The 8,060-nt window shown below is 44.4% G+C and overlaps 1 non-coding gene across 1 annotated transcript; it reads right to left on the bottom strand.

The window, feature by feature from the left end:
• Window positions 1–3,500: 3,500 nt before the first annotated feature.
• trnat-ugu lies at window positions 3,501–3,572 on the bottom strand. Its single transcript has one exon. It is a non-coding gene; the product is annotated as a tRNA-Thr (tRNA).
• Between the last annotated feature and the right edge of the window lie 4,488 nt (window positions 3,573–8,060).

Below are 8,060 nucleotides of genomic sequence, written 5' to 3'. Positions count from 1 at the left end.
CTTCATTTCTGAAGAAGGGTCCAGGCCCGAAACGTCAGCCTTCCTGCTCCTCTGTTGCTGCTTGGCCTGCCGTGTTCATCCAGCTCTACACCTTGTTATCTCAGATTCTCCAGCATCTGTAGTTCCTACCATCCCTTCTTGAGTAAATGTTGCTTATTTTTATGTTTCAGGAAATAAGCTGTAAACTAACAAAATATAGTAACGGGTATTGAGTGGAGAAGGACTGTCTTAAACTTGTCTGAAAAAGATACCCTCAGTGTTTGACTAACCAGCCTCATCTCCTTCACTACCTCAGCCTTTCCCAGAACCTCCCTCCTCACTTCCTTTGACGACCTAAGTTCCAAACACCCCACTTTCCTCAGGCTCCTTCCCTCCAAGTTTCCCCCTTCCCCTCAAGCAACTTTCCTCCAAAATCCTCACTTTTCTTCCAAATTCCTTGCTCCTCAGCCTTCTTCCCTCCAAACTCCTCGCTTTCCTCAGTCTCATTCCCTCAAGTTCCCCATTTCCCTTAGGCACCTTCACTTCAAACTTCTCACTTGCTTCGGGCACCTTCCCTCTAAATTCCTTGCCTTCCTTGACCTTACTTCCCCTTCTGATCTGGAGACTTTAAAACTTAACCTCAACATCACTGGGACACATGTTCCTGAATCGTCTCCTTTCCCTGCTCCTTCCAGCCACGATAATACCATGAACTTCGGGCATACAATTCCCCATTTTTAAAAATCGTACTTTGCAACACTATATTTGATGGATGCTATTTGATAACTGCTCTATTGGGATTAAGTCAAGCATCTGATATATTTTAATTAAACATTAATTACAATATATAACTGCTTGTTGTCTCTACTGCTTTTTTGGTTGGCTGCATTTATTTGATGAGTGGAGCCTGCTGTACAAGGGGTGAAGGGGGCCTGTGAGAGACTGGGCTGTGAAATATACTGTGAACAGCGATGAGCGAGTCTGGGGATGGGTCAACAAAACAGTGAAAAATCAAAGGAACTCGCTGGGAGCTTTCTTTTCACTTTTTATTGTTGGTTCAAGTCTATCTGTCTGTTTAGTCAGATTTTCTGAATCTTCTCTCCTGGCAGATTCACTTTTTGTTCCCTGAATCATTACCATTCCACACTTGATAATGCCCTTTCATTCTGATTTCCTTTCATGCTCCAGCTTATTGCTGCTTTGGGTCATTCACTGATAAATACAGATAAGGGCATTTCCAGACTGTGCTAAAGGTACAGATATATTTGCAAGTCAAGGTGCAAGTGGAAAGACTATAAAGCTTTGGGATGTTTACGTGGAGCAGATCTGATGAATGACCACAGACTCCCAAAGCAGGTTTTCTCATGGGGAACGCTCCCAGAGCAAACAATATCAAGATGGTTAGTGCAAATAAACCCAGGATCCCAAAAAAAGTGCCTCGTAAACTTCTGCATCGCAGACCACCTCTCATGGGATAACACTACGGCTGGCCTACCTTTGAGGCCAACACTGAATTTCATTCTTCACCTTTTGAGGATCATTGTTGCCACACGTGCAAAGTGCTCAGAGGTGGTGTATACGCAGAAACTACCGCAAGCACCAGGAACAACATGAACCATCTGTGGACATTCATCCCCATCTGGACTCTTTAGGTGAGAGAGAGCCCACGGAAAATGACAATCATTTAAAGCTCGGGCCCAGTCGAGCAAGAAGGATCCTACCGTGCTGTGGAAGGTGACACATCAGCACAAGACTTTACATTAGGCTATTGCTGGATCTCTCCATTTCAGTGGAATACATTGTAGGGTGAGCATTAGACATATGGAAAAAGTGCATTTATGAGTTCAGATGCTCCTGGGGAAATGGGTGCTACTGCAATACTATGTTTCTCACAGGCAGCAGACCTGCATAAGCCCATTGCAGGAATTTCTGGGCACACAATCCTACAGTGTGGAAGGAGGCTACGTGGCCCATCAAGTCCATACTAAACCCCACAAAGAGCAGCCCACCCAAACCTACCCCCTCCCTGTAACCCTTCATTTCTCACGACCAATCCATCTGACCTGTAGATCTTTGATCTGTGGGAGGAAACCTGAGCACAAGGAGGAAACGCCACACACGGGGAGAATGTGTGGAGGTTACACAGTCACCTGAGGCTGGGATCAAACCAGGTCCCTGGCGGTGTGAGGCAATAGTACTAACCACTGAGCCACCGTGCCGTCCCAGTGACATGTCTAGCATTCATATGTCTTAGACATCATATGTTGGCACTCTTTTTGTGTACACTGCATTCCCACTCTCAATTTAGGTAGCACATTCCCTCCCTACTCACTCTTAATTAATGCTGTTTTATCCCTCTTTTGTTGCCATGTACTCTGCCCCTCCTTCATAATGTGATCCATTCTGCAGCCTCCCACTTACTCCTGCTGTTTTTGTGCCTCCCTTTACCATGCATCTCTCCCCTTCACACCTCCTCTCCGAAACTGAAAGGACTGCGGATGCTGTAAATCAGAAACAAAAACAGAAGTTGCTGGAAAAGCTCAGTAGGTCTGGCAGCGTCTGTGGAGGGAAATCACAGTTAACGTTTTGGGTCCAGTGACCCTTCCTCAGAACTTATGGTAGCTAGGAAAATATCCTTTTTATGCGGAAGATAGGGTGGTGGGAGGGGATAAGCAGTAAATGATATGTGGGGAAAGAGCCCAAAAAGAGAGAAGGTCACTGGACCTGAAACGTTAACTCTGATTTCTCTTCACAAATGCTGCCTGACATGCTGAGCTTTGATACACCCAATATGCCTCACTCCTCTTCCCACAGTCGTAACGATCATCCAAATTTTGGTGGGGGCTGGAGAAAAGTAGGTAATAACAATAACAGCTGGAATTTAACACCATGATCATGCTGGAGCTCAATTTTGAGGTATACAAGAAGAGCCATTCCTTTCACAGGCTTATACTGATGTTTCCTTCTAGGGCATAACACTAACAATTCAGAGGCTCCCAATAGTAACTTTCTTTTAAATTAAAATAAGCACAATGTGGATGATTTTTCTATAATTTTCTGATATTATTACAAATTTCCAGGGAACATTAGTACATTATTCCTGTTTCAGTTTGGGACTTAATAGAGCATTAAGCTTGCAAGTTCATTTATATAGGTTAGGTGGTTCATAGAATCCCTACAGTGTGGAAACAGGCCATTCAGCCCAACAAATCCACAACACTCCTCTGCACAGCATCCCCACCCAGACCCATTCCCCTACCCCCACATTTCCCATGTCTACCCCACCTGACCTAAACATCCCTGGGCACTATGGGCAATTTAGCATGGCCAATCCACCTACCATGTACATCTTTGGAGTGTGGGAGGAAACCAGAGCACCTGGAGTAAACCTGCACAGACAATGTGCAAACACCACACAGACAGTTGCCTCAGGCTGGAATCAAACATGGGTACCTGGTGCTGTGAGGCAGCAGTGCTAATCACTGAGTCACTGTGCCATGCAAATAACAAAAGTGTTGCTCAGGTACAAGTGGGAATCAAACCCATGACCTTTGGTTTACAAGACCAATGCCTTCCCACTTGGCCACCACACCTGATTGGCTATGCCAAATTGCCCATAGTGTCCAGGAATGTGCAGGCTAGTTGGATTAGCCAGGGGAAATGCAGGGATAGTGTCAGGGTGTGGGTCTGGATGGGCTGCTATTCAGAGGGTCGGTCTGGATGGGCCAAATGGGCTGCTTCCACACCGTAGTGGTTCTACAATTTGTGTTACTGAGGGCATCATTGATGTGGCTCTCTTAAAGCTGACTGCGCCTCCACCTCAACTATTCAGAGATGTTGTTAATACAGCTCTAGAGAAGATGGGACAAAGGTGAGGAAACTATCACTGCAGCACAAGACGGCCCCTCTACATTTACTGTATCCTGCCACTAAGGGCCAAATGGGGAAGCTACTCCTTGTTCAAATGAGTTCGCCCCGCACAAACATGGCGGCGGGAGGGGCAGCAGTGCGGCCGCCTGCGCGGGCGCGGCTTGATGACGTGCTGCGGCCTGCTCCGACAGGGCTGTGGGGCCTGGGCTGCGGGAGTAATGGAGAGCGGGGTGAGAACATGAATAAAGGCTGGCTGGAGCTGGAGAGCGACCCGGGTGAGTGAGCACGGGGTGAAATGGAGGTAGTAATGTACGAGGCTGTAGGGACAGGGGGGTTCGAGTTCCCCGGGCTCGGATTTATCCGCCGGAGGCCGGGAGCAGCAGCCACTTGGAGCTGGAGCCTTGTAGCTGAATGTGCTGCTAACTGAATGGAGCAGCTTGTTATTTACCAGCACAGCCTCTCGCTGTTTGGGTTGCCTTGGTGACTGAGCCGTTGGTAAAGTTTGCCACCTGCCCAGGAGTATGGGAGAATGCTTGTATAATCCTCAACTGGAGACCAGGACAGCTCCAGGTTCAATTTTGCTCTGCTCCTGGACTCTATATCATTGACTTCAGTACATTGTAGCCAGGGCTGGGGATTCCCACTCCTGCTGCTGAGGTGACTGTCACCAAACTGTGTTCATAAAATACCCTGGTCTTGACTGTGACATCCACATAATTGTTGCCAACTAACATGCAGAAAGCAGCACTGCCCCAGCAAAGCACAGGCACTGCTTCCTTTCAGGGAAAATCAGATGAATATCTGAAAGAGAGGAAGCGAAGAGTACAGTGGGCTGACTCATCTCTTCCACTGTTTTGTTGTGAGTACTTCCACTGAGCTGGGGTGAAATGGGTGCTGGAAGCAAATACTGTGGTGTTGCAAATCTTAACCAAAACAGAAAGTGCTGGAAATACTCACTTGGCCTGATAGTATCTGTGGAGAAAGAAACTGAGCCGATGTTTCAATTTGAATAATACTGTTTCAGAATTAAAGGAAGGTAGAAATGTGATGGGTTTTATGCTGGTGAAATGTGGGAAGGAGATGAAGAACACATGGAAAGTCCAGAATAGTTTAGAGGGAACATGTCTTGGAACAAAAGACAAAGGGGGCGGTATTTGTTGTAAACAAAGAATCTCAGAATGGTTGCAGCTCAGAAGAAGCCCATTTAGCCCATTGTGACTGTGCCGGCCATTCAAATCAGCAATTCACCAGTGAATCACTCCCTTCCCTTTTCTCCATAACTGTGCACATTGTTCCTTTCCATGTAACCATTTAATTTCCTCTTGAATGCCTCATTTGATACTGCCTCCACCACACTTCCAAGGACTGCATTCCAGGCCCTAACCATTCACTACATGAAATGCTTCTTCCTCACATCACTTTTTTGCCCTTTTTACTAATTTTTTTAATATATCTGTGCCCTCTCGTTCTCGGTCCCCTTACAAGTAGAAACATTTTCCTGTTTACTCTGTCCAGACACACAATGATTTTGTGAGCTTCAATCATATCTCCTATCAGTCTTCTCTTGTCTAAGGAGAACGGTCCCAACTTCTCCAATCAATTTTCATAACTGAAATTTCTCATCCTTGGAACCATTCTCGCAAGCATCTTTCTGCACTCTCTCCCAATGCCTTTGCATCCTTCCTAAAGTCCAATGCTGAGAGCTGGAAGTTATTTTCCAGTTGAGGCCACATGAGTGTCCACACAAGTTCAACATAACCTCCTTGTTCTTGTACTCTGTGGCCCTATTCATACAGTCTGGGATTATGTATCCTTAATAATTGCTGTCTCTCAACCTGTCCTGCCACTTTCATTGACTTGTACAGTGGGTTCTGCTGTAATGTGATATTTGCATTCCTCTGGGAACTATGGGAAAAGCGGGGTTAGGGTCAGACTACCAAAAATATCACTCAAAAACCTTACATAAATGATTGCACAACTGCATGCAAGCAGTCCTTACTGACATCACTCCAGGCGTCCATGATAATGTTGATTACATTTTTGATGTTAAAGCTCTTCCAAAATTGAAGAACACTGTCCTTGTCCCCCTCAGTGGCTACAATCAGCCTCTTAAACGTGTGCCTTAAATAATAAGCTTTAAAAGCTGCTATTGCACCCTGGTCCATGAGTTGAAGGAGAGAGGTTGGAATCGATGGTTTTAAAAAAAGCTTTCCCCATTCGTCAGTTGCATTATAGCCAATTTGTGTTGCCAGAACACGCATCCTAGCAGAACCCCCTGTATACCAAGGTTTTTCATGTCATGCTGCCGTGTTGAAGTCATTTATTTTCTTTTATAGTCGCTTAGTAGCATAAAAACATGCCCAGTAAGCGCATGTTTGCAAAAATATAATCACGGTGTTCAACATTAAATGCAGTGTTGTGATTGAACAGCATTTACTAAGTAATTGAGCGTGCTAAGAATTAACATCAATAGCTATTTCAGGATTGTCAGTCAGGCAAGTAGTGTGAAGTGCATGTGCATCCTGAAACCTGTATATATTAATACAAAGGGCCCTGTTCCTTGCAGACAGACAGACAGAACATGTATACACAATGCACCGGTTTCAACTGAACAAAGTAGGTGACAGCCATTCTCTAGTCCACACTTGACCAATCAGAATAGACATTCCTGGTTTACGTCTAAACAAATTTTGGCAGTTAACTATCAGCTATCATCTAACTGGTGCATTCTTCATGGCAAGATCAATACCAATCAGAGATGAATTGCTAACCAATCAGCAGTTTCTGCTCATACAATATAACTAGTATTATTGCCCTTTACATTGGTGTTCCTATAAATTGTACTGATGAGTGCAAGATGTAAGCTTCAACAAAATGTGCCTTTATTTTCTGTGGTCCACCTATGTAGTTCTTGCCAAAATGAATCATGTTGCACTTCTCCTCATTAAACTTTGAGTGCCACCTATCTGTCTACACCACCAATTTGTTAATTTCCTTTTGAAGGTCCACAAAATTCTCACAATGCAATCCTTCCAAGTTTTGTATCATCCATAAATCTGAAAGCACGTCCCTTGTCCCCTTAAGCCTAAAGAATATCCAATTGGCATTGCTTTCTTTTACCGCCTAGCAAGTTTTGTGTAAATGTTCCTTTCATTCCATGAGCTCTAACTTTGATCACAAGTCTTTTTTTGTCTGACACTTATCAAAGGTCTTCTGCAAGTCCATGTACATCACATCAAGAACCTTGCCCTGATCAACCCTCTGTTACCTCATTAAAACAAAACTGCAGTGTTAATTAATTTCCTTTAAAGAAATCTCCTTGCTGGCTCTCCTTATTTAACCCACAATTATCCATGCCACTATTAATTTTTGTCCTGAATTTGTCCTGACTGGTCTGTCGTTGCTTGGCTTGTCCTTACAACATTTTCTGAGCTTTTCCCTAGTCTCCTGGCATCACCTGAGTCTAAGAAATACTGCAGAAGTACTGTCAGTTCTCCTGCAATTTCCATTCTCACTTCCATCGGTATGCTTGGATGCACCTCATCCAGTCACAGTGCTTTGATATACAGACAGCCTATCCATGATCTCGTCTTCATCAATTCTAAACCTTTCCAGTCTCTGAACTTCTTCCTCTTACACCATGACCTGGGTAGCATTTCCTCTTTGCTAAAGATGCATGAGGAATTTATCCTTGGATTTGTTAGACTGGCACATGACAAAAAAAACTAAATTGTTCTAAAATTGTTGAATTCCTCATTGAGTGCAGAAGGCTGTAAAGTGCCGAATGGGAAGATGAAGTTCTTTGCGATGGCATTGCGCAGCACAGCAGACTGAGAACATAAATTGTGATTTGATTTATTATTGTCACATGTACCTAGCTACAGTGAAAAGTTTTGTTCTGCATGCAGTACAGGCAGATCATACCATACAAAGTGCATTGGGGTAATAGAACAGTGCGAGGAATACGATGTTACGGCTGCAGACAAGGTTCACAAAGAGCGAGATCAACACTGAATGGACCTGTCAAATTTTAAATTTAGAAGTCTGATAACCGAGGGGAAGAAGCTGTTCTTGAATCTGTTTAAGCTTTTGTATCTTCTGCCTGAGAGAAGAGGCTAGCAGAGATAATCGGGATAGAAGGGTTTTGGATTATGTTGGCTGCCCTCCCAAGGCAGTGAGAAGTATAGATGGAGAATTGGGACTGTGAGAGC

The sequence above is a fragment of the Rhincodon typus genome, chromosome 16 (genome assembly GCF_021869965.1).
Source record: "Rhincodon typus isolate 14 chromosome 16, sRhiTyp1.1, whole genome shotgun sequence".
Taxonomy (NCBI): domain Eukaryota; kingdom Metazoa; phylum Chordata; class Chondrichthyes; order Orectolobiformes; family Rhincodontidae; genus Rhincodon; species Rhincodon typus.
Note: the sequence above shows the minus strand (reverse complement) of the source record. Positions and strands in the feature narration are given on the sequence as shown.